The sequence below is a fragment of the Cryptotermes secundus genome, unplaced genomic scaffold, assembly GCF_002891405.2.
Source record: "Cryptotermes secundus unplaced genomic scaffold, Csec_1.0 scaffold213, whole genome shotgun sequence".
NCBI classification, from domain to species: domain Eukaryota; kingdom Metazoa; phylum Arthropoda; class Insecta; order Blattodea; family Kalotermitidae; genus Cryptotermes; species Cryptotermes secundus.
The window spans coordinates 853,336-880,605 of NW_019731264.1; the positions used below are offsets into that span (position 1 = coordinate 853,336).

General features: G+C 44.4%; 1 protein-coding gene across 5 annotated transcripts in view; it reads left to right on the plus strand.

Moving 5' to 3' along the window:
- Positions 1-27,270, plus strand: part of LOC111866761 (steroid hormone receptor ERR1) — a 183,547-nt gene that overhangs the window by 120,094 nt on the left and 36,183 nt on the right. Inside the window, exon 1 of one of the 5 annotated variants that reach the window (XM_033752387.1) lies at positions 6,672-6,695. The exons of the other annotated variants lie outside the window; for them this stretch is intronic. The gene's annotated coding sequence lies outside the window, so the exon portion shown is untranslated. Of the gene's footprint in view, positions 1-6,671; positions 6,696-27,270 lie in introns of those variants that run through there. 5 annotated transcript variants of the gene reach the window in all.

Below are 27,270 nucleotides of genomic sequence, written 5' to 3' on the forward strand. Positions count from 1 at the left end.
TGTTTGTGCCGACTCTGCAAAAGGCACTTCCTGTTCAGCACGTAAACAAATAAAGAATTATTATTATTAGGGGGGATTTATGTGTTTTGAAAATATGACAGCCAGGCAAATATTTTGATCGCCAGCGGATGAGTGATCAGTATTTTCTGACACCTTGTTGAGGCTGTCGCCTCCACTCGGCGCGCAAAAGTAATATCTCCATTTTGTCGTGTTGTTTGTGCTGAACACCCGGCGTTCAGGCGTTAGATAATGGCAGGTAACTTATCTGTTACGTTCGTTGTATGTGGTCGGGCATTTCCTCTCTGCAGCAAGTGAATTGTAGAGATTGCCAGAGCTAAGTCGCCAACTTCCGAACGCCAATGAGAAATGAGTCGCCAGCCAAAACACGTGGTCTCCATTGTCAACAAGGCGACCGTNTTAGTTCCTAGCATTGCCGTCGCCTTCTCATCTTTTAATTGCATGCACAGATTATGTATTACGTTAGATAGATCCAAGCTTGAACACGCGTCTCTCATCTGGAAGTCGATTACGTCAACTGAAGGCAAGAAGCTGGAACGCATCCAGCAGAGGTTTGCGGCCTTCTGCTTTATTCGTTTCTTTTTTTCAAGCCCATTACTGCTATTCTCTTGCTTTGGAGGAGTTAAAATTCCACATTTTACGTATGAGGAGTTAATAGCCGCACGTGTTTTTTTAGCACCAACAACGCACACACGTATGAGGCTATGTGGGTCCCAAAGTCGGTCTGGAAGCTACGGTGAAGGGAAAAATCTTATACTGCTGTGAATCGAACTCCGGCCGTCCAGCCCGTCGTTATAAACGGCTCAGCTATAAGTAATAGGCCACATACTATAGCTATTGGCTGAGCTTAAGAGCTGACCCCAGTCACAGAACTAAAAATGTAAAGGTTACAACAAAATAACTATACTTTTACGTTATTTTGTAAGAGTGTGAGACTTTGTCCCTCGCTCCAACGTCTCTTTCACACCAGTCACGTTGCTTGGGTTCAAGTACGTATTCTGAGACTCGGTACCTTACCTCAAGTTTGCGTTTTCAAGGGACGTTTACTGAAGTCAAATTTCAAAGCAATGATTGCTTTTTCGATATCCGAGGGATTGTTCACATTGATTGGGTGCCTGAAGGTCAAACCGTTAACCAGGTCTACTATAAAGAGGTTCTGACAATCCTTTGTGAACGTGAGAGAAGAAGGGCTCACCATGACAATGTGCCTGCACACAAAGCACTGTCTGTCAAGACGTTTCTGGCGAAGCACAAGATCCCCATGTTAGAACATCCACCCTACTCACCTGACCTAGATCCATGTGACTTTTTTATTTCCAAAGATCAAGTCTGCATTAAAAGTCTGCATTTCGAGTCCATAGATGTAGTGAAGGCGAAGGTGATGGAGGTAATGAAGAAACTGTCAGAAAAAGACCTGCAGCATTGCTTCCAGCAGTGGAAACTTTGCGTGGAGCTGTGTAGGGGCAGGGAGGGGACCACTTTGAAGGTGATAACATTTCAATTGTGTGATTGGTTGAATGACAGATTTTGGCTCATCTGTCCGGTTATTTTACAGCCGCTCCCACGTACTGTACGTATAAACACCCTTGCTCTCCCCACAGGCGTTGTTAGCCTCAACAATGCCAGAGAAAAAGTATCTTGCTCCACTGCACTGAACTGACTAAACTAATTCGGTCGGTGCAGTGTTATACCCTCGTAGCGGACCACATAGAAAAACACCGCTCCGAACACTACTTCCATTGTAATTGAGTAGCTGCACAATTGGCGGCTCCTCAAGAAGGGCTCAGCTCCATGAAGTTACTTGGTTCTTATCGAAGACTGCTAGTGTGCAGTGTCTGAATAAATAAATAATAAATTACTACAATTATATTGAATGCTTCGAAAAATCTATGTGGCAAAAGGATGCAAGTTGCTTTTGTACGTGCTGAAGTTTACTGAAGCCAGTAACCGCAATAAGAGTTCCATACAAGAGAAGCCAACTCAAGCTTCGATCTGACCCAAGACAAAATACAGCATCAATAGCATTGCTATGATGGGAAAGGAAAGTTACAAAGCGCGGCTGAAAACCAGAAAATTCACTGCACGTGAAAACACAAAATCCATACGAGGAGGAAAAACAGCCGACAGTGAACACGTGCATACAGTCACTTCAGAATATAAGAACACTTGCAAGAGTAAAATGACAAATCAGCACGTTCATTTTCCAACTGACAGAACTAATTTTTTATTGCTAGTGGGTGGGACTAAGTCCTTTGTACTGCGGCCACTTCTGGCCTATTGTACCGGCCCCAGATGATAGGTGAGGGTGATTGTGGAGTAATTGATGGAATGAAGATTAGCAAGGGAAACCGAAGTACTCGGAGAAAACCTGCCCCAGCGCCACTTTGTCCATCAAAAATCCCACTTGACCAGACCCGGGATCGAACCCAGGCCTCCGCGGTGGGAAGCTAGTGACTAACCGCTTGAGCTGTGGCGCGGCTCTGGCAGACCTTACTCCAGTTTTACTAAGGTTCGTTTCACGAAGTCAGCTCAATACCAATCACGTAAAAAGTGGGGGGGGGGAAGGTAAAGCTATCCCTGTAAAAGGCCGTGGAGACCCATAGGGTTGTGAGACGTCGAGGTTCCAAATTTTCTAGACAGTCGGCTCACAGATGGCGGTGAGGTTATCAGCCTTACGCGCCAGCCGGCCGCCCTTTAGTCCCACGTGGATTTCTGTTACTCATTTTTATTAGGGTGTGAGTCGACCCCAGGGCCATACTGCGGCTGGTAGGATTGGGTCGATTTAAAATCCAACGGTCTCATTGGGAATTGAACCCGCGACCTTCCGACTTGTAGCATAGTGCATGAACCAACTACGCAATCACGTGCACAGTCAACACCTGACTGTAAAAATAAACAATCACCTGGTGATTTGCATTTCGATAAACTTGAGGGTGACCAGAAGGAGGAGCGGTTTTAGGTACACATAAGAACACAACAAAGCATAGAGTGAACATCAGAAACATGTCTGTTAGGCAACTGCGAAACTGGTTTAAGTAGCCGGAAGATAATCCATAATTATAAATTCTACGCTGAAGCAAACCATGTGGAATAATGTCGAAAGAATTACGAAAATCAAAATAAATAGGGTCAGTCTTACTTCGTGTACTTGCGTCCATCGTTCACCGTCTTACGTCCCACTAAACTTATCATCTTTACAAGTTTAAAAGTCTGTTTTAAAGTTTTAAAATGCACTACATGTTTCGGCCAGCATGGCCATCATCAGATGTTAAAAATATGTCTAATGTACTTCATGTACAAAATAAATGGGTAGGGGAATGAAGAAGGACAATTAAATTGCTTAGCAGATTCATAAGCCCATTTTAGAAAGAGCAAAGCTTCGACTTTAGAAGCAAGAAACGTGGTCATGTTCGTATAATAAAGTTAACATTTTTGGAAAAGGTATGTAAGAACCAAGAGGGGAAGGTCTGCTTTTTTCAAAACAGGAACGATCGGTGCTTGCTCAAAAGTTAGAAAAGTGAAGTGAAGGCGAAGATAAAGTTGTCACTGTGCTTAATTAATTAAGCACTACTCCATGAAGGCGTATGGGGGAGTGAATGTATAGACTCACGATTTCTTGACCTCTGCACTAGTTGGAGGTGAATGGTTAACGTGCTTAACCCCCGGCGAAAGAGTCCCCGGTACCCATTGGTCTGGACGATATGCCCTGCCGGTAATCGAACCCCGACCATTCAGCCCGTAGCCCATAGCCTGTCGGTATACCGACTGAGCTATCCCGGCTCCCTCGTATGAAGTACATCCGTTAATTAAGAATTACGTTGTTTTTTTAAGAAAAGGTGTTAGATACCTTAAATTGTTGTCATGTTGTTGTTGACACCATCAATTTGTACTGCTCCATAGATTATTCTTAAAATATTTCTTTCATAAGCTCCAAGCAGTGCCTCATGAGCAGGGTCCGGATTTTGATGACCTAAAATATTTTTAAAATGATTGAAAAATCCAGAAATATGACCTATGAAAATGACCAAAAGATCCAGAAAAATTATCTAAAAGTTAAAAAAACGACCAAAAATGTATCATGTCATTGAAAATCTACTAATTGTTTTAAAATGTATTTTTAGTCTTTATTAACACTGTGAACTCAACTTTACTCTTTTAAGTTCGTCCTCGTTTTATGTTGAAAATTAAGCAGTATATGATTGAATTAGAAGCTTTATGTTTTAATACGATTTTTTCTACCGCGTTAGAACGCTTATCAAATGTACACATACGGTATGTATTCCAATATTTAAGTGCCGCCCCATTTAGAGTTGCAATAGATGACAGTCAAAATGCGGAGATTCTCGAAGGTGAGTGAACCCGTATTGTCTGATAACACATTCTTGTACTCGGAGAAACTCCTTTCCACATCTGCAGAGACAGTGGGAGCGCACTTGAAGTGTACCAAATCAGAAGCAGTAAGTTCCTCTTCAATACTGAAAGTGCTGAAGGACTCTCCTGTCAGAATTCGAGAAGTGCACATTGGTGCTTTCTGTAGCGTGATTGGATGTGTACTTACTTGTAGTGCTGGGTGATTCCTCTTAAGTGACGTGTACAGCTGTCAAAAGTGTCTCTGGAGTTGGCTGTTTCATATACATATATTATTTATTTTGAAAAATCACGCCTGGCCCCCTGTAGCACATTCTTATAAGCATCGTACTTATCCTATCATAGCGGTCGCGCCGCGAATTTTGAGTATCTCTCTTAACTTAACTCTAGGAATATACTATTAAAATTCTGTACATTTACTTCTTTTTCTTATTTAAATAAATTTAGGAATTTTATTTATGAAGTAACAGACGCCTTTCACAAATCTTTATTCCTCTAGCCTTAAGAGCTTTGTAATTGACTGTGGATATTCCTTTTTTGCTGTTATCAGACAGAATGTCCAACACTGTCGCCCGATACTTCTCGTACAGTTTACAGCCCCAGAAGATATGTTCCTCCGTTTGCAGTCCATCACCACATACGCATTCGGCCATGGTCACAATGTGAAATGTACTTAAGCATGCTGGAAGACCGGAGTGAGCGCCTCTGTGGTCTAGTGGTCAGCGTTCCTGGCTACAGATCTAGAGGTCCAGGTTCGATTCCCGGCGTTACCAGATTTTTTTTCGGAGAAGTAGTGGTATGGAACGGGGTCCTCTGAGCCTCGTGATGATAATTGAGGAGCTATTTCAAGGAAATAGCAGCTCCCGTCTAGAAAACCGAAAATAACGGCCGTGGGGATTCGTTGCGCTGACCACGCGACACCCTCTATCCGCAAAAGTTGGCACTAAACTTCTCCGACAAGCGGCAGTCGCTCGGTCGGTATGGTTCGCTAGCGGACTGAGTTTGTTTGTAAGACTGGCATGGCCTGCTCTCATATGGTTTATTGACACAAAGGCAAGACAGTACATTTTTATCTCGCGAAACCACGGAGACAAGCCATTCCTGTAGTACCTTTATTTCTTATAGGGTAGGGGAGCTATGTGTGCTTAATTCTGACAGTGTTTCAAACATTGGATGATGTGTATCAGTGTGTGTAATCTGCCTTTGCCGATGTTACGAATATATGCGGGGTATCCCTCCAATGTGTTTTAAGTGTTTTCCTTTTTTCTCTGTGAATAAGAAGTGACACGTGACGTGCAGCAGGATGCTGCAGCATAACACCAGTTAATTTCACACCAGCTCAGAAGTTAACAGAATTATGCATATACAGATAGACTTCGAAGAGAGTGACTTCCATCTACGCATTTCGCTGACAGATGATATTCGTAAGGGATAAAGAAATACTTGTGTCGTGGTCTTTTGCATCCGTCCCTACAGTAGTGCGGTGTTTTCCTTCTGTTGCGATTTTGACCGGCTCACAGCAGTTCAGTTTGGCCTTAACTAAAAGAATAAATAGTTTTGCAGCATCTCTGCGCCTACAGTAAGCTATAAAATATTCCTGTATAATCACGGAATGTGCAGTTCTGCGCATTGCTTCGGGTTCCTATCAGGCTGTGCGATGAGAGCAGGACCGTAAATAACTTTAGAGCCTCTGTGCACCTGCAGTGATGTATAAATTCCCCGTATAGTCACGAAATATTTCTTCCGCTGCTGTCTTAGTTTTCCAAAGTGTGTGCATTAAATCTTACGTACTTGCTAAAACTGTGCGGATACAACTCGACGAAGCCCTGGGGGTCGTGACCTACAGTTTAAGAAACCATTGCCGTGAAAAGCAACAGGTAAAATACAGCACATATTTAAACTGCGTTGGGCCGAGGGAGACAGGAATTATGGTCAATGATACGGAGACTTTACTTGGCCTTGGGTCAAATGCGTGTGGATGATGACATTTTTTGTCATCCCAGTGGACGTGGCAGCACATGCAGTGTTACGCTAATGAACACATAACACACAGGACCTTGCGTGCGGCACGCAGTATGCTTGGGCGCGACAAGGAGCAGGGGAAGACGAGGCTCCGGTGCCAGCTAGCAAGTCTGTTTAGTATTGACACTGGGTGGATAAATCACGCGAGAAGCTTGAGAATCGTCAGAAGGACCCCTTGGTTCTGCTTGTGTGATGGCAGAAAGTGTGTGGTTAGTGTTTAAGGGAGAGCTACACAATTAAAAGCATGCATGACGACATGTGAAGAACTCTCTTCTGCATGATAGCAGGTAAGAAAGCTCATATGTAATCTAGTATTGGGAGAAGCCGGTGAATTTGTTTATTAAACGAAGTAGAACTTATCAAATATAACTAGAATGAGTCAGACAAAGAGAAAGATGGACATGGCATGTAGAACGCATGGGGCGAATATGGGAAACCAGAAGGAAAATCTTGACGTAGATGGGAGGATAATATTAAGATAGTCTCAGAGAGGTAGGATGGTGTAGTATGGACTGGATTGATCTGGCTCAGGATAGGGACCAGTGGAGGGCTCTTGCGAACACGGTAATAAATTTTCAGGTTCCATAAAATGTTGGGAAATTTTTGAGTAGCTGCACAACTGGCGGCTTCTCAAGAAGGGCTAATTAATTAGTTGGTGAGTAAGGAGAATCTCGCAGCAGTGACTGTGGGGGCACTAACTTCGGGATTGTAACGCCGTGAGGTCTGTTATTATTACGTATTGTTGAAAAGTGAAATGTGAATTGAAATTCGCAATTTGTTCTGTACGCTTTCAGTGTTCGCCTGTTGTAGGCCACTCGATGTTGGAAAGCACTTAAAGGAATTATCTAATTATTATTATTATTATTATTATTATTATTATTATTATTATTATTATTACAGTTATTACAGTTATTACAGTATATCATCGATTTAATGGACTGATTGGAGGGATGGGGCGTCTGATATTTCCGAATGTCCGTGAAATAGCGTCCATATGATACCAAAAGTCCATTGAATACTAGAAACAAATGATATACAAGGCAACGCAACCCGTATTCAGGTGAAAGACGACATATCCCGCTATTACATATACATTAGAAAATTAGAAGAAATAATAATAAATTACGCATAGCTCTTTTGAAAAATGGAAAAACTAAACAATACATAGTCGGTTCAGAGGAGAAATCGCTTTGCTGCTCTTCCGTGTTTATTGCCAGTCCCTGAGAGAGATTTGTACCATTTGCCGAGCTGAAGTACAGACATGTCAACCAGCGAATAACGGGGAAGCACCGAAGAATTTTATTCGTTAAATCGAGGACTTGCTTATTATTATTATTATTGTCGCATGTTTGCTCAGAGCAAGAACTGTGGAGTCAGAGAAACCGGCTCTGAAACAAAATTCATTTTAGGCAACGGCCGCGAAACAGATAACGGAACGACGTCGGTTGCTAGGCAGCAGGTTCTTAATAAGCTAGAACAGACGGCCGCTGCTGGGGAACGGCTCAGTAAACACGTTACCTGCGGCAATTGATACTCATGCAACAATAGAGGTACTGTTTGGAATGGGGATTTCTACGGCGGTCCGTGCCGTGGGGTCATAAGGAAGACAGCTGTGGCAACCGAGTTAGTTCTGTACGGAAGGCAGTCGCCATTCAGAAGGGACTTCAGAAGCGCTGAAGTTGAAGAATCCCCACTGTTAGAAGCCTTTACCAGGGAACGGCTGGTGAAGAAACAGCAGGCTGGAAAAGACTAAGCCGTGTGCTGCTGTGATATGTAAAATGTGGATGTTAGTGATGGTGTTGTAATTACTTATGGTGCCGAGTTGCGTGTGTAGGTCACTAAATCCAGTATCCCTAATGAAACCCCGTCGATAGTCACACACACGCACATACTCGTGACATTATTTTGCATGGGTTACGAAAAGTGCCTTTGTGCCCGGTGGAAATTCCTTATGGACTGTCCTGGGGAAGATCCCTCGCCTCCACCGTGAGATGCCGGCTTCTAACTGCCGGAGCTATGATGACACGGCCGCTTACTCCTCTCGGTCGGAATATTCACCTCAGCACTTTTCTTTTGGATACGTATAGTTTCTGTGCTTTCGTCAGAACAAGAGGCCCTCTGTCATCACACATGTTAAACAAATCGGCACGTTTCATATAATCTGAACGTTTTGCACCCCTGCATAGTATTCTGGAGGACCCCTTTTCAAATCTGGGGCTTTGAGATCGGCTGGTCTAACGGACACTTTCCGCGGGTTTCGTCAGTCTGTGCAGGCAACTACCGCGGTATGTCTCAAACCAGGCGAAGACAGCTTTCTTTCGCGCCATTACCAGTTCGTTATTCAATAATAATCCCCTCATTCAACGTTTATGTAACTCCCTGGAGCTGAACCGTTCTTGAGAAGCCGCCAGTTGTACAGCTACTCAGAAATTCCCCAGCATTTTATGGAACCTGAAGGTTCATTACCGTGTTCACAAGAACCTTCCACTGGCCCCTATCCTGACCCAGAACAATCCAATCCATACCACCCCATCCTATCTCTCTGAGATCCATCTTAATATCATCCATCTACTTGTAGATCTTCCTACTGGCCTCTCTCCTTCTGTTTGTCTCTCCCATGCGTACTGTATGCCCTATCCATCTCATCTTCCTTGACTTGGTCATTCTAATTATACTTGGAGAAGAGTACAAGTTATGAAGCTCCTCATTATGCAGTTTTCTCAAACCTCCCATCACTTCGTCTCTCTTCGGTCAAAATATTCTCCTCAGCGCCCTGTTCTCGAACACCCCCAGTCTGTGTTCCTCCTTTAATGTCAGAGACCAAGGTTCACACCCATACAAAATCGCAGGCACAATTATAACTGAATGGTAGCAAGCATTACCCGAATTCAGTCTCCTCCTAATTTTCTCCATTCATCATATGTTTAAAATTGATATCGCCGTTAAATAAACAAGAACAGATAACATTCTGGTTAGTAAATGCTGGACATCCCTCTCGAATGTGTGTGTATATCCCTTTATGAATCGAGGAGCTGGCTCTTCGTGTTTATACGCCTACATGTACCAGAGCGTCAACCAGCTCCATTGAAGTGTGTGATGTGATGCCTATCCTGTAGGCGTTTCTGTGACACTGTAGCAGCTACTGAATGAAGATTCGCTACGATTTACAATTGAACAGGCCTTGACAGTACACGGTTCGATAATGCGACTCATTTCTACAAGGGAACGGACGTTAGAAGCACTGGTGCGGTGGAATTAAAACGGATCCCCGTAAACACATTTGTCAGCGTGTTCTTGCCGTTGTGGTACTTCAGTAACACATTAGTATATGTTAAGAACACTTGCGTCCGGAAAGGAATTTTTCTGAAATACTGTCGTGTTCGTTATATAGTTGTTTTTGATTTGAAATGTGCTTTATAACATTGAAATAGGTAACATCTCTCGCATGCGAACCCGAAAGTTGAACGCTGAGAATATGGAAAGCCTTCGTTGGACACCATCTTGAGCCAGTTCCATCCGCACAGTGTTTCTTTAAGTTCCGTCCTGATATTATCCTCTCATTCCCTTCCCTATGGGATACGCCGTAGCGTAGTTGGTTAAGGCACTATGCAACAAGCCGGAAGGTCGTTGTTGAGAGTCCCGATGAGGTGGATTTTTTCAGTTGACCTAATCATTCCAGCCGCACTGTGGCCCTGGGGTCGACTCAGCCTCTAACAGAAATGAGTACCAGGAATCTTCCTGGGCAGCAAAGGGCGGCCGGTGCGTAAGACTGGCAATCTTAGCGCCATCTGTCGGCCAATTGTCTAGAAGATGTGGGAACCGTAACCGCTCACAACCCTAGGGGCCTCCACGGCCCGTTACAGGGATAACTTTACGTTTTTTTACCGTTCCCTTCTCTGTACTCCAGATTACTTCTCTCCATGAAGTTTTCCCATCAAAATGATGTACTCTTTGTATTTTATTGTTTCCCCTATCATAGCTAAATGTCATCCCCACCATTTCGGTATAGTGTGACGCGTATACCCATCGCTGGACAACGACTCGTTAAACACACTCCCGGGAAGCGTACGCGTGCAATAGAAGGACGTCCATTGCCAGGCAACGAATACTATACACGCCAACTTAATAGTAGAGGCTGTGTTTTCTGTGTGGTCCATGCCGAGGATTATAAAAGGACACAGAAGAAGGCGGGGTCGAATACCTCCACCGTGACCCTGCGAGTCGTAGGAGGCGACGAAAAAGGAAGTCTCAATCTGAGACAGTAAAATATTGTCGCAAGTCCCAAGGGACTTGGACCCAAGAAAGACTGCACGGGCCTTTGACTTGCGACCAAGCAGAGTTATTTTATATACATTTATTAACATGTTTAGCATGTAAAATGTAAATAAACTCTACATTATGACGCATGACTTACTACTGCAAACAATGACTGTGACAAAAGATAGACCTGTGCTCTCGTCAGAGAGGGCGCCCCACGAAAACAAGACCGAAACTGTCAAACATTAATAAATATCTGGTCTTAAGCCCCAGATTGGGCTCCACACCAAGACTGACTGACAGTCGCAACGTGACTTTAACTTTGACCAAGCAGAGGAGTCTATCCTGCCGGGATATGAGCTCGGGAGCAGAGGAATTGGATTCATTTGACAGTTGCGGAATAATGGCAAGAAATGAATTAGGCACTGCAATTTGAAGTGACAGACGGACTACTGACAAGACAGCTGGGGTTCGATTCCCGGTAAGGGTAAATGATTTCTCTCTAGCGTCTGGACCGGCTCTGGGGTCCACACAGCCTTCAGTCCAATAAGTACCGGGGTCCTTCCTCCGGTGGTAAAGCGGCCGGGGCGTGACGCTGACCACTCATGTCCCATCTGATGCCGAGGTCAAGTATGGTAGAGCTATACCTCCACTCCCCTATTCGTCTTAATGACATGTTGTGTAATTGCTTTCACCTCATTCGCCTTATAATTTGTTATGTTCCTCATTATGTAATTTCCTTACATTCTCACTTCAACCAAACATACGTCGCGAAGGAAGAAACGGAAAGGAGGAAGTAAAGGGAAACAAGGAGTTATAGGAAGAACTGGTCACCTGCTTTCCTTGGATACGACATGGATCGCATTAAAAGTGACGCATCCAACAACTTTTCTTTAGTTTCATATGTATCCGTTGCCGTAAGAACGTGTTCACCGAGCCGGTACGTAGCAACGGTAGGGAATTTTCATTTAATAGGCGGCCCGTATAGTATCAAAGGCAAATAGGAGACAAGTTCTTCCCAAAACTTCTTGCTTCAGAATAAGGGAAACAGGATAAAAATGGAAGGGGAAAAAGAAATGAACGTGGGCAGATGCGGAGACAAGGAATAGTCAGAAAGAGTGCTATTTACTAGTAGTTATTAGCATGTAGCTAATTACTGAATCCCGAAGTTTTGGTGCTGGCTGAAGCTATATAGCCTGACCACACGTTGACCTTGGTCTTCCCTCTTGATCCCAAGGCTACACAGAATGGCTGCTTGCTTCCCGAGTGTTTTTTTTTTTCGGTAGTCAGGCAACATCGCTGGGGAACCTTCTGTCAGTCAGTCTCTGCATGGTGCTGTGTGTTAGCGCGACAGTATGATGTTACCTGACTGACTTACCGACCAACCGGCCGAATGACTAACAAACAGTAACCAAACCACCAACAGACTGGAGAGTGATATTGTCTGCCTGCTGCAGGAACTGACTAACCCTGTTCGTGATACAGAGTGGTCCCTGAACTGCAGATTGCATTCATCTGTTGGTACGGAACCTGAAAGTTCGTCACCATAGGCACGAAAGTCTCATTCTGAATCACTACAATCCACTTCACTTTCCTTCAACATACTGCCACAAGATTCATTTCATTATTATCGCTCATGCATGTGTGCTAACTGTTTCTTGTTGTGGCGCTTCAGAATTAATCGTGTACCCTATTATCTTGGGTCACGCACGCGGTAGCGTAGTTGATTGAGGCACTGTGGTACAAGCCTGAAGGTCGCGGCTTTTATCCGATGAGGTAATTGGATGTTTTCAATTGACCGAATCCTTCCAGGCGCACCTATGGGCGTGACGTCGGCTCAGCCTCTAACAGAAATGAGTACCAGGAATCTTCTTGGGGGTAAAAAGGGCAGCAGGTGCGTAAGGCGTAGCCTTACCGCGATCTCTGAACCGAATGTACAGAAAATGTGAGAGCCTCAACGTCTCACACCCCTATGGACCTCCACGGCCTCTTACAGGGGTAGCTTTACCTTACTCAATTATCTTACCCCTTTTGTTAGGGGTTTAAACAACGTTGCCCGTACCTAGACCATTACTGTGTGGCATCGAGTGGCAAAGAAGGTTGGCGAATATTGAATTAGAATGGATTTATAAGACACCGTCCGAGACCTAACCGAGATACTGTCCTAGCGTTTGCCTGGAAAAAACTGAGGAAACCAGGACAATAATCATGATAGCCGATATGTTACGTGGATTATAACTGCACTTTCCGAATAGAAAAGTAGAGCGTTATCGGGTGTTATCGATGTGTGCTACGTAATGCTGTTTCTGTCAACCTGTTTGATGTAGCCGTTCAGAGAGCACTAGAGGAGGCTCTTTCGTTCTACTGCAGACGCTTTGCAGGATCGATGTAGGCTTTCTGAATGCACTGGCCCAGAATTCTATGAACGGAACGCTTCTATCAGGCAAAAAGGAAGGTAAAGCTATCCCTATAACAGGCCATGGAGGTCCAGAGGGTTGTGAGACGTCGAGGTTCTCACGTTTCTAGACAGTCGGCTCACAGATGGCGGTGAGATTGTAAGCCTTACGCGCCGGAAGGCCGCTCTATCCTCCCCCCCGGAAGATTCCTTTAGGGAACGGGACTTTGATCCTCCTGTTGTCCCCACAGTTTACCTCCTCAAGGTCCGTAGCACTGTTACCTCCCCTGTCCTTGTTCTTCCAAATGTCCGTTCTCTGAGAACTTTCCTCACCGAAATTCTGTATGCATTTTTTGTCTCTCCCATCCTGACCACATGTTCAGCCCATTGTAGCTTCCTGCATTTTAGTGTCCTGACAATAATAGGGGACCAATGTAAGCCACACATCACAATGATCGTTTTATGCATTGTCTTGAATTTCTCACATACTCATACGTCATCCCTTTCCGTCCAGAGTTTTTATGAGCATTTTATTTTTAGTTGTTTGTAATTTGAATGTGCATTCTTCACTTAGAGGACACCAATGTAATTATGCTCGTACAGGGCGATTCTAAATTATTGTCGGGGTTTCTATGACGTATAAACGGAAACCCCCGACAATAATTTAGAATCACCCGGTATATACAGGATATGACAGTGCTCCCATTCTTTATTCATAGCGCGTTAGTAAGAGTAAACCGCAGAAATGTCGACAAGCTGTTCCTGTGGGGGATGTTCAAAATGTCCGGCTGTTAGTTCCCAAACTCTCTTTGCAACGGCGTACCACGGACGCGCAGTGTGATAACATTATTCACGGGCACTGTATGTGTATGTGTATGTATATAAAACCTATCCCTTTAACAGGCCTTGAAGGCCCATGGAGTTGTGAGACTTCGAGGCCCCTATATTTTCTCAGGACAGTCGGTTCACACATGGCGCTAAGGTTGTCAGCCTTACGCGCCGGCCGCCTTTACTCCACAGGGAGATATAAGGTACTTATTTGTGTTAGAGGCTGAGTCTACCCCAGGCCCATAGTTTCAGCTGTTCCTATGGTGTTCCTGTTAGGTAAACTGTAAAAGATCCACCTCATCGGGACTCGAACCCACGACATTCTGGCTTATAGCATAGTGGCTCAACCAACTACGCTACCGAGTGCCCCTATGTGTGTGTATACACTACATATGGTGTCCCAGAATAATGCTGTATATGTTATGTATGTTATATGTATGTATGTGTTAAAGCGGTAACATCTTATTTGAATCCGGTTTGAATCTCCTACGGGACACTGATTATCCTGATGGGTTTTGTGGTTTTTCCTGTTTCTCCACGCAAATTCGTGAATACAACCTTAAAATTGACCTTGATGCCTTCCTATTCATTATTTGGTATACAATTATTTGACGCTGTGTGGCCCTAGTTCGGCAGGGGCAAGAGACTTTTCTCTACTCCTCAGCGCCCAGACCGGCTCTGGGACCCGTCTAGCCTCTTATACAGTGGGTGCCGGGGTCAAAGCGACCGGGGTGTGAAGCTGACCATTAATTTCCATGTAGTGCCAAAGTCAATGGTGGAGCTGTACCTCCAGTCCCCCATACGTCTTCGTGGCGTGTTGCTTAGTTAAGCACAGGGACGACTTTACGTTTGCCTGGTCCTGGTTACTGGCAGCGTCGGTAAATGAACTACAAATGAATCAAGTCAGCGTTTGGAAAGGAGCCCTAGACGCGTGGAAAGTAACACTGGAATTGATCGTGAGCGCTTGTAGTACTGCGGGTTGTATTGAACTGCCCCTGGATTAGCCCAGAGGATGTTTTACATTTGGCAATGTAAAGCCTTCCTCTTCCTAGTTCCAGAAACTTATTTACTTTACATTTATATGCAAATGGGGTGATTTGTCGGAACTTTGCCTTGTACGCAAAAAAATGTCGCAGTACTCGCTGTCGTCGAGACATCGAGCTGCATCGTCCATAATCACGATAGACCCTGTACGTAAGAGGCCGTATGTTCGTTACGGAAATATACAGTGTGATTCTAAATTATTGTCGGGGTTTGTTTGGCCTATTTTCAAACCGGAAACAACAAAATAAAACTGCATGCGGAATATAAAAGTGTAAGTCGAAAAGTTTTATTAGGCAACGCTGTTCTCGCTGCATTGATGTGTGGGAGAAAATATGACATCACACCTCAAAATGGCAACTGTTCAAGAGAAAGCAATGTACGTACTTCGGGTTTTCGAAACGAAGTCCGTTATCAAAATTCAACGTCGTTACAGAACTCAATATGGAAGATACCCACCTTCAGATAATGCTATCCGACGTTGGTTAAAGCAGTCTCAAGAGGCTGGCAGTGTTCTGCACGGAAAAGGAGAGGGAAGACCGAGCACTTCGCAGGACGGCATTGATCGAATCCAGGAAGCGTTTTCTCGAAGCCCACAAAAATCAAGTAGACGAGCTTTTTTGCAATTAGGTATACCACAAACGGCCGTTTTGAGGGTTGTTCGTAATCTCCACCGCGATACCTACCGGCCACGGAAACCCCGACAATAATGTTGAATCACCCTGTATATTATAAAGGAAATAAGAGAACTGAGAAGTAGCAATTAACCTTGAAAACTTCATTTTATTTTCTTTATAAACATAGGGCGGTTTCAGAGTTGGCATGCGTGAATCAGGGTCACGTGACGTTTGTATGGAGTGTTCATGAGGAGCATGAGCGCTTCCAGTCGTTAGAACTGTGGACTGTATTTGAATCTGAAACCCTGAAAGCAGCAGAACAGTGGGGAACTTCGTGATTTCTGTGCCTTACCTTATATATTATTAAGGCGATTACATTGATGATAGGACAGGGTGGGCTTGACATGTAGACATGTATGGGGATGTGAGAAATACAAAATTTTAGTCAGAGAACCTGAGGAAAGAGACCACGCGAAAGACTAAATGCGGATGCGTAAAGTTTTCCCTGTGCTTAATTAAGTACTATGCCATGAAGAGAGATGGAGGAGTAGAGGTAATATTGTACCGTTCTTTATCTTGGCACTAGTTGGAGGTGAGTGCTCAGCTTCACGCCTCGTCCGCTTTAACCCCGGGGAAGACCCCCCCCCCCCGGTACAAATTGGACAGAAGGCTGGGTGAGTCCCAGAGCCGGTCTGGGCGACGTGGAGAAGAGAAAATTCTTGATTCTACCGGGACTCGAAGTCATCCAGCCCGTAGCCAGTCGCTATACCGACTGCACTATCCCGGCTTCCACCGGAGGTTGTAACTAGGGATACATCGAATAAGCATTTGCGGTCTGCAGACAGTGAGTAATCGTCCGGCTTGAGCGTCTGGGCTCGAGATTACGAGTAACAACAGCGTATCACGAAATGTGAAAAGGGGCATTGGGTTTGGCCGTCGGTTTTGTAAGGCCTCGGAGACTTAAGATTAAGAAACTGGTAAATTTGAAGTTCAGAAGTCTTTTACAGGAGAAATTAATTGAAATCGGTAGCGAGAGAAGTAGGCTGAGTTACAGTATAGACTCAGACCCGAGGAAGACTGCTCTGGCAAGTGCCAGCAGCATATACAAAAGACAGACCCGTCCTCTCGTCAGAGAGGGCGCCCCACAAAAACAAGACCGTAACTGTCAAACAGGGATAAATATCTGGGGGCTCGATACCAAGAATTACTGACCGACCGTCAGTCATAATGTGACTTTGGCTTCGGCTTGGCTCGAAGCAGCTGAACAGTCAAAGAGTTGGGTGTGAAGCACTGAGTCCAGGAGAGTTGCGTTTAGAGTTCAGGTCTGTACGGGAGACTGTGAAGAAAAGCGTTAGTTGCAAGAGTGCGGCTGTGAAGAGAAGACTATGTATATTTGTAGTGTTTAATTCAGTGAAGACATTGTAAAGGCGTGGCCATTGTTGAGATCAGTTAACTGGTAACGACTAGTGTAAGCGGACGTCGAAGACGCTGTTTATGTGTTGTAATTATTTGTGTTTACGACCTGTAAGTTGTCAGTATATCCAATTACCAGTCCGAACCCCATCTTTAGTCACTGATACACGTGGAAGTAATTTTGAAGCATGTAAGAATATTGTAAAGCTTCAGTATCGCCTTGTTTGCTGGCCCTTTTGGATAAGGAACACATCTGGGGTCAAAACCAAGACGACAGTTAGAGATTGTGGATTGCAGTATCTTTCGTCCAGGTTTCCTAGTGACCTTTCCTCCTACTTGAGCTGTAATTGTGCGCAACAAAATGGCCGTTATTGTTTGTGCTGTCGTGTACATTGCTTCTGTCTTCTATGCTGCCTGTATCCAGAATTATGCAAATTATGCAATAAACACTCGCCATATTGGCTTCACTGAACGGAATTTGGTTAATGCTAAGTTTCTGCGGCCGGGTTGCATATTTCCATTTGGCATTTTGGCTCGGCACTTGGCTACGGAGTGAGGAAGTTATTATATCGATAAGAATTTATTGAGTAGTGACGCTTGCAGATAATGAAGCACAGCCCACGATCCGTGACGTCTTTCGAAGTTTCTAGGGCCTATCCGTAGTATGCACATAAATTTACCATGCTGTAGTTACCGGTGCATTGACGTATTTGTCGTGTCACAAGTGGCTGAAGGCGGCAGGTGCAAATGAAAAGATAACTAGCGCCGGCTTTCGTGAACGCGGTACATAATATTCGGGTTCCATAAAGGCGCGGAGTGAGTGTGAGCCTCTTAACAGACGCTTATCTCCGTTGAGTGGGTTACGTTTAATGCTTCTGGGATGAAGACACTTGTGTTTGTTAAGTGTCAGATTTACGATTGTGTGTCGCTACAGTACATTTCGCGCAGCCATCAGTTATTATAAAAATTCTTTTAACTGACGTTGCGAGATTTTCATAGATCTATCGCAGTACATACACCAGGATCCGCCTTAGTGATGTAATTAGCGCGACTGCCATGTTCATATTCTTGACGTTTATGGCCCCGACCTGGTTTCGAATCCGCGGTCCTGTTGTTCGAGCGGCCCGATGCCGCTTTCTTGTGTGGGGTTGTTTTTATAGGTGGGGCACTATGCTACAAACCGGAAGGTCGCAGGTTCGAATCGCGATAAGGTGGATTTTCTTCTGTTTACCTAACCCTCCAGTCACACTATGGCCGTGCGGTCGACTCAGCCTCTGACAGAAATGAATACCAGGAATCTTCCTGGGCGCAAAGGGCGGCCAGCGCGTAAGGCTAGCAGCCTCACCGCCATCTGTGAGCCGATTGTCTAGAGAAAATGTGAGAGTTTCGACGTCTCACAAGCCTATGGATCTTCACGGTCTGTTACAGGGATAACTTTATCTTTTGTTAACAGCATAGTGGCCATACGAAACCTGTTCTCAACTTTTCGTGTGACAGCGTAATTAATGAAGCATTAGTAATTTGATATGGCGATATAGCATAAACACACCTACATATTCTTTATGAAATATTGTTGGCATGGCGGCACGTACAAATATGGAACCTGCATGAAACTTCAATGTTAAGTCTGTATCCGACAACTTTTGCAAAGCGGGAATTCTTACGATGCTAATGGAAATTATGCATGGGTACGGAGCACTGTATTGCATAATTATTAAATTATAGATCCTGCTGGCCTCTTCTACTATATATATATATATTTTTTTTAAAGAAGCTAAGGATCACGTGTTGTGTCACTGAATGTTCTTGTTTGTATGTTTATTTACTGAGCTGCGTTGTTTGCTAGCTCTTGCGTCTATGAAATTACAGTACTGCCGAAGTAAACATTCATTCATTTTAATGAATCACTGGCTCTATTTCCCTCTGTTGGGCTCTGGCCTCTTTTTTTCAGTTTCGTAATCTTTTTTTTACACAGACAGCAGGACTCCTTAGACGAGTGATCAGCCCGTCGCAAGGCCGCTTACCCACACACCGAATAACAGAATAAACGCACAAACATCCATGCTTTTAAGTGGGATTCGAACCCACGATCACAGCGTTCGAGCGAGCGAAGAAAGCTCATGCCTCAAACCGCGCTGTCACTTTGAGTCGAAGCAAATGTAGTATAGCTGTTCCTGTTTTCCGTATCACTCACTCATGGAGCTGAGCCCTTCTTGAGGAGCCGCCAACTCTGCAGCTACTCAAGAACTCCCCAACATTTTATGGAACCCGAAGGTTCATTACCATATTTAAAAGAGTCCTCCACTGGTCCCTATCCAGAGCCACATCAATCCAATCCATACCAACCCATCCTATCTCACTAAGATCCGTTTTAATATTTTCCACCCGCCTACGTCTTGGTCTTCCCTGCGGTCTCTTTCCTTCTGGCTATCCCACAAATATCCTATACGTATTCCTCCTCTCCCCATTCGTGCTACATGCCCTATCCATCTCATCCTCCTTGCCTTGATCATTCTAATTATACTTGGAGAAGAGTACAAGTTATGAAGCTCCTCACTATGCAGTTTTCTCCAACCTCATGTCACTTCATCTCTCTTCGGTCCAAATATTCTCATCAGCACCCTGTTCTCAAGCACCCTCAGCCCATGTTCCTCGCTTAATGTCAGAGACCAAGTTTCACACCCATACAGAACCTCATATTTTCCATTGAAAAAAACAGAACCCTTATGAGAGGATCGCGCTGTGTATCCCTTCGCCCAAATGTTTGAGGCGTATGAAGCCGAAGGTATCGCCTCGCTGTCTGTCTGTGTGCCTTGGCCTTGTATCAAAGAAAGACAAGACAATTAGTTCTTCCCAGAACCTCTTGTTTTAATGTGTTATAAACGTTAATAGCGAGACGCTGATGTGAGAGCAGTAATTTGAACAGACCGATTGGAGTTAGTTCCTTCTTCTCCGTACTGTGAAGCACTTTATCCATTGCAAGGCGTGTACGGAGCTCTTTTGCGTTCATGGCCAAACTCGTGTGTTTAATATTTACTCATCAGTGTTTCAATGTTACTGCCAAGGTTTGTTGTGCAAGTTACGAGCTGCACATCTCGAGATAACTTCGTAGTATCCAAAACAAGTGAAACCGAATACATTGTTGTTTTCAGAGGTGGCCAGCATTGGTAGAATGCGCAGTGCATTTGATGGAATTAGTAGCACCATTGTTGGGACTTAAGATGTGGAGGGTTAAGAAAAGTAGAAGCTGCGAATGAGATAAGTTTTTTGGTTATGTTTCACTTTCACGTTCTTGTTATAAATTTTGTCTTCACAGAGACAATGGCACAGCTGCCATTGCATATTCACGCATGCGCCATAACTTAGGCGCATTCCAGGAGCCGCGACTAAAATTAGACACAATATGCACATAATATTCATGCGAACAGAAGGCTGCGCTGTATTGTTAGCATGCATCGGGTTCGGGTATAGGTCTGGACATGTTCAGGCAGAGGTTAGTTGTATTTTGGTTTACACCGACTTAGACGTAGGTCGGAGGATAATATTAAAATGGATTTTAGATAGTATGGGGTTGTATAGACTGGATTGATGTGTTTCAGGAGGGCTCTTGTGAACACGGTGATGAGCCTTCTTGTTCAGCCAGTTTCCTCACAGTTTTCATAATTGAATTGAACTGATGGGTTTACGTGAAACTCTCCGACACATGTTCATGTTTTAAATCATCATCATCTGCGGGACTTGCCCGTGAATGTTATTTCTAGGTGACGAAAACTTTCGGAAAATCGGAGAGAAGGTTACACCCACGGTTTCTCGAACTTTATGACGCGACACCCAAAGGGGATCGTGACCTCTTATACACGTAGAAAGGGGGGGGGGTCACTTATTTCACTATAATTATTGAAGATATACTTGTATCCGCACACAGTTTTGGCAGGATTGTAGGATTTAATGCTTTCGGAAAGTGTGGCGGCAGCCAACGAACACTTCGCGATTTTCTACATGACTGTACAGGAATCTTTTATAGCATACCGTAGGTGTGGAGAGGCTGTAAAGCTATTTAGGTTCCTGTTGTCGCCATGCAGCATCATAGGAACCTACGACAATGTGCAGAAGTACACGTTTCGCTCGTCGGCAGAGATTGGGGGTCGCGAAAATGTATTATACGGAGACGCTATATCACGGAATTTGAGAACCTCTGGTATACCCCATTGGGCGCATTCATTATAGAAGGACGTGTGTAGTAATATTAGAAATGCTTTTCTTTGAATTGAAAGTCGCGGTATAATAGCACTCTGGTTTCCATTTGGGAAGCCCCGGTTTGATTCTCAGTGGACATTCCAGCAACTTACTTACTTACTTACTTACTCACTCACTCATGGAGCTGAGCCCTTCTGGAGGAGGCGCCAATTCTGCAGCTACTCAAGAAGTTCCCAACATTTTATAGAAACCGAAGGTTCATTACCGTGTTTGCAAGAGCCCTCCACTGGTCCATATCCTGAGCCAGATCTATCCAATCCATATCCCATCCTATCTCTCTGAAATCCATTCTAATATTGTCCACCCACCTACGCCTTGGTTTTCCCCGTGGTCTCTTTCCTTCTGGCTTTCCCACAAATATCATATATGCAATCCTCGTCTCCCCCATTCGTGCTACATGCCTGCCCATCTCATCCTCCTTGACTTGATCATTCTAATTATACTTGGAGAAGAGTACAAGTTATGAAGCTCCTCATTATGCAGTTTTCTCCCACCTCCTGCCACTTCATCTCTCTTCGGTCCAAATATTCTCCTCAACACCCTGTTTTCAGACACCCTCAGTCTATGTTCCTCCCTTAATGTCAGAGACCAAGTTTCGCACCCATACAGAACCACAGGCAAAATTATAGTTTTGTATATTCTAATTTCTATGTTTTTGGATAACAGACGAGAAGACAAAAGGTTCTGGACTGAACGGTAGCAAGCATTACCCGAGTTCAGTCTCCTCTTAATTTCCTGTTGAATCAGGTTTTGATTTGTTATCGTTGTTCCCAAATATCTGAACTGTGCCACAACATCCCAGCAACATTGACAACAGTTTATTCTGACTTTTCTTAAAACAGATTGTGGCCGTTTGTTACACATTCTTACTAATTCCTATATCTCTTTTGTTGCATTATGTCATTCATAAATAATGGCTGAACAACATAAGAAACAAATTGCTACAGTAAGTCCTCCTTTAACGCCGTCCCTGTAAATAGCAACGACATGTGAAACGCGGTTAAGCGTATCAGTTTTTGCCATAAGAAATTCAAGAAATAATTAGGTTACGTTCCTCAGCCTTTCTTCGCCCCCATAACACGCATTACACTACTGGCATTATGCACGCGATTGTCTATAAATACGTGTAATAATAGACTACAATAATATCGAGTCTCTCTTCAATACGACTCAGTGTTACAGACATGCGCATTAATCTCAGAGTTTTGGGGTCACAACATCGTCTTCGTCATCACAGCCTTCGTCAGTATTTTCAGCCAGGAATTCTAAATCACTAATATGTGAACAACGACGTACAGTAACGAGTTAACACGACGGTGTGTCGAGTCCTGGTATGAAAATACAGGGAATATTTTTACTGTGTAGACCGGGTCCACGGCTCTGCGCTTCACGGTGACCGGTGCGCTGCTTACCGCGAGCTGATGGCCAGATAACGTTTGGAATGAAGGGAAGTAATTAACTTGTGGACCGCTTGATGGCATTATATTACACGGCGAGCAGTGCAATTCATACACGGGAGTTTGTTTATGATTTATCAGCAGTAGGCAACAGTTATCAGCACCATTAGCCATTTGTTCTCAGTTAGTGAACAGTGTGGTACGTCATGGTGCGGTATACTTTAGAACAACGTGTATTTCTATATGACGCCTATGGGCGATACGGATCTGCTAGAAAGTGTCGGCGAAAAATTCGACGTATATTTCGCGATGAAAGAGTTCCAAGAAGGCAAAGAATTCATAATTAGTGAATAACTTAGAGCAGAGGGACTCTTAATAGACAGGAAGCAGAAAGATAACCGCCGAGTGCTTGCTGAGAAGTTAGATGACGCAGAGGCTAGACTTGAACATACATCTCGTAGGAAGTCACTGAAACGTCTTGCTTAAGAGGCTGGAGTGTCAGAGTCTAGTGCAGGGACGGCAACAAAACTGCCGAAGCCATCCAGTGAAAGTTGGTGTCTGTGTACTGTAAGTGCAAGAAGGAACATTGTACCTGTATTTTTTTAACAAAAGGATTAATTGCGAAGAATAGCTTCGTCTAGAGATGACATTTTCAACGCCCCATGTGATCTATGAATGATAACTACTTCATTACGAACGCTACCGGCCGTCCAGCGCGCTGATTCATCGGCAAAATTCGTATGCACCTCGAGGAAAGCGGCGCACCGGCTCCCGTGAAGCGCAGAGCCGTGGACCCGTTTACACAGTAAAATATTCCCTGTAGTATATTAACGTGATAACGAAGTAACGTCAACCGTGACAAAGTTAAGCGAAGACTTGCTCTATTTTTTGGGCCGCGCCATAGCTCAAGCGGTTAGTCGCTGGGTTCCCACCGCGGCGGCGCGGGTTCGATCCCGGGTCTGGTTAAGTGGGATTTGTGGTGGACAAAGTGGCACAAAGAGACGACGTTAAAAGAAACGGCGGGCGTGTTTGAGCGCTTGATAGCCTTTACCTCGAGAACACGAAGAAAATGTGGGGCCTACAAATGTTCTGTTGGTTTGTGCGTACAGATGGGCTGATCCCCCGTCCAAAGAGTCCTGTCGACTGTGTGTAGATTAAGAAACTGAAAAAGCGGCCAAGGTCCACAAGGGCTGTAGAGCCATAGGTAGATAGATAATCTCGTCATAGGATTAAAGTAATTTCATTTCTCTCTCTCTCTCTTCCACGGCTCTACAGCCCTTTGGACCTTGGCCACTTCTTCAGTTTCTTAATATACACAGACGGAAGGACTCCTTGGACGGGGGATCAGCCCGTCTCAAGGCCGCTACATACACACAGAACAACACAAACACAATAAACGCACACCAGACATCCATTCTTGGAGTGGGATTCGAAGTCACGATCCCAGTGTTCCAACGGGCGAAGACGGTTCATGCCTTAGACTAAGCGGCCATTGTGATCGGCGTAATTTAATTTAGAATGATTAGTTTACCCAGTTCCGCTAGCAGAATTTTGGCGTAATATCTTGAATTAGACTGAATTGTACTTCCTCCCACACGCATAGGGATTAAATCTTTCATGAGTTGAACAGTTCAACGCTTTATAACATATTCAGTCGATAAAGCGTCGTTACGAATCAACAGCAGTCAAGGCCTCACTTGATCTCTGTCTGACTTAATGTATTGGGTGCTGCCTGAATTTGCATTGGTGAGCCAAACGCGGAGTCGACAACCGTATGCAAGGCTACGGAGCCGCTCACGGCAGGGATGGACAAACTTATCTCTGTGCTGTGCAGTCGAAACAGCAGAAAAAGAAATATGTACTATTTTTAAGTGTATTGAACGGACTCTGTCCGTAACAGGTTGTATAGCGTCGAATAGCGTCGAGTGATAGGATGGTAGTGAATATTCAGTTGGAAGGCTGTGTGAAAGGAAGCGATCTTGCCCTAATTTAAGACATTGTTTTGCCTGGAAGAGCTGAGAAAAGCCACGCAAATCCTCAGTAAGGACAGCCTGTTTCCAAGCCGATATTCGAACCAGGCTCTTCCTGAATTCGAAGCCAGAAGCTTGAGCCAACTTCTTGGGTAACAGAAGCAGATGAACTTATCTTCCGTGCATTATCATAAGCCATTATTTACCCCCCATTCCCCCTTATAATTATGAACTGGTTTTTAAGACTTATTTCATCCAATCTGTCGAAATAACCTAAACAGTTGTATTTCCCGCTACCACCAATTTATCATCGAGCCGGGATAGTTCAGTCGGTATAGCGACCGGCCACGGGGATCAGTGTCCCGGGTTCGATTCCCGACAGTGCAAGATTTTTCTCTTCTCTACTGCGTCCGGACCGGCCCCGGAACCACCCAGGCTCCTATTGAATGGGTACTGTGGGCTGTTCACCCGGGGGTAAAGCAGCAGGTGCGTAATCTGACCATTCACCTTTATCTAGTGCCGAGATGTAGAATGGTGGAGCTATACCTCCACTCCCCATGTCTTCATGACACAGTGCTTATCTGATTAAGCGCAGGGACAACTTTGTTAGCCTACTTCCTCTACTACCACGGATATTTGGCAAGAAGAAATCCGTGGTGATGACGGATGTGTCCGGTAATTGGGATTCATGTAACCGACTGTGATATTTCGCTCAGTTCCTAGACGCCTGGTATATCGATCTTGGCACTATTGGAAGTTAAAGACAGATAACTAAACTTTATTATTCGTCCATCTGTGGCCCTACAGCCCTTTGTTGAGCCTTGACCTCTTCTTCAGTTTCGTAATCTTTTTTACACCGTCGGTAGGACTCCTTGGACGAGTGATCAGTCCGTCGCAAGGCCGCTACCTACACAGAGGACAACACAAACACAGAATGAACGCACACAGATATCCATGTCTCAAGTGGGACTCGAGCCCACAATCGCAGCGTTCGAGCGAGCAAAGACCGTTCATTTCTTAGACTGCGCGGCCACTGTGATCGGCAAACTTTCTTATACGGGAGTTGTTTCTATAGGTGGAGCAAGCGGTAGCGAAGTTGGTTGAGGCACTATGCTAAAAGCAGGAAGGTCGCGGGTTTGAGTCCAGCCGGCGCGTAGGTTTGGTAACCTTACCGCCATCAGTGAGCCGATTGTCAAGATAAAATGTGGGAGCCTCGACATATCACAACCCTATGGGCCTTCACGGTCTGTTACAGGGATAGCTTACCTTTTTGTTTCTATAGGTACTCAACATTCTTCCAAGGAGAGGCCAGTTTATTTTCGGAAACCAAATCCGTCTCTGGTTCAGAGCCTCCAGCGAATGAAACATCACCGTTTACTTCTGTAGTACTGCATGTGATTTATATTCATTGTTAACGGAACCCTCTCTTATTTACTTACCTACTTACTTACTTACTCATGGAGCTGAGCCCTTCTGGAGGAACCGCCAATTCTGGAACTACTCAAGAATTTCCCAGCATTTTATGGAACCCGAAGGTTAATTACCGTGTTCACAAGAGCCCTCCACTGGTCCCTATCCTGAGCCAGATCCATCCAATCCATACCATCCCATCCTATCTCTATCCTAAAACGTTCATGGCTTTCTTCAGGCCCAAGAGAATAATACGATTGCGTCGGGTGATTGGCAACATTTGTCATTCTACGTTTTGTGTTCAGGAGTTAGTAATTAATGTATTATTGCTCCATACAACATTACAAATCCACCAGTAATCATTTATCATTCAACGCCACCGATACTTAACCAAAACTTCAGAATTCCGTCACACCAGAGTAGTGACTGTACCGCCATGACGCGGTCGTCAGAGTCTCGTTTTGAAAACGCGTTGTACGATGCAAATGCGGGTTAGCTTTTAAATAGCGGAGGCTTTAAAGGAAGTGTCCTTTGAAGAGCGACTCAACTGTAGTACGCAAAATAGCCACTAGAAGTGCGACAAACGCGCATTTTCTTATTCGCTGGAATTTTGCTTTAGGCACTGCAATTTAATCCAGAAATGTTGCCGTATGAGACTCATGTAAGGAAGGGAGAGCATTTGTATGCCCCTTGTAGTCTCGTGAGTCATGGTATGGGGATACTGTCTATCTTTTTCCGGTTTATCTGGCGCTACCATCTCCCACAGCAGACGTCACAGTGCTAGAGATAGATACTTGCTTACTTCAGAAATCACTCAGTGCTGCAGAAAAGCATAATGGTCCTTATGACCACATGTTTAACCTAATGAAGGGCAAGGATCTTCATGCCCCTGTGCTTGTCTTCCCCTCCCCAATAACCCTTGGACCAGTTGAGGAATTGTCATGAAACTTGATATGAATATCATGCCACTAAGGGCCATCCTACATTTGTACATTTTATTTCCTACATTAAGGCGGTGTAAATCTCTGAGATGGAAGTAGTGCTAACGCCATTTAATTCTGTGTGTAGGGCTTTGAAAGATTTTAAAACTTTTGAGAAGGTAATTTCTGTGGAATACAGGACAGTATGGTGCCCATGCAGTACGGAGGGTAGTGAGTCAGTGGGCCTTGACATGGGATATTCTGTACGTTCTGTACTGATATGTCATGCACATACCTACAAATTCTGCTAAAACAATTTTACTGTATTTCAGTAAAAGGAATGTGTACCCCCCCCCC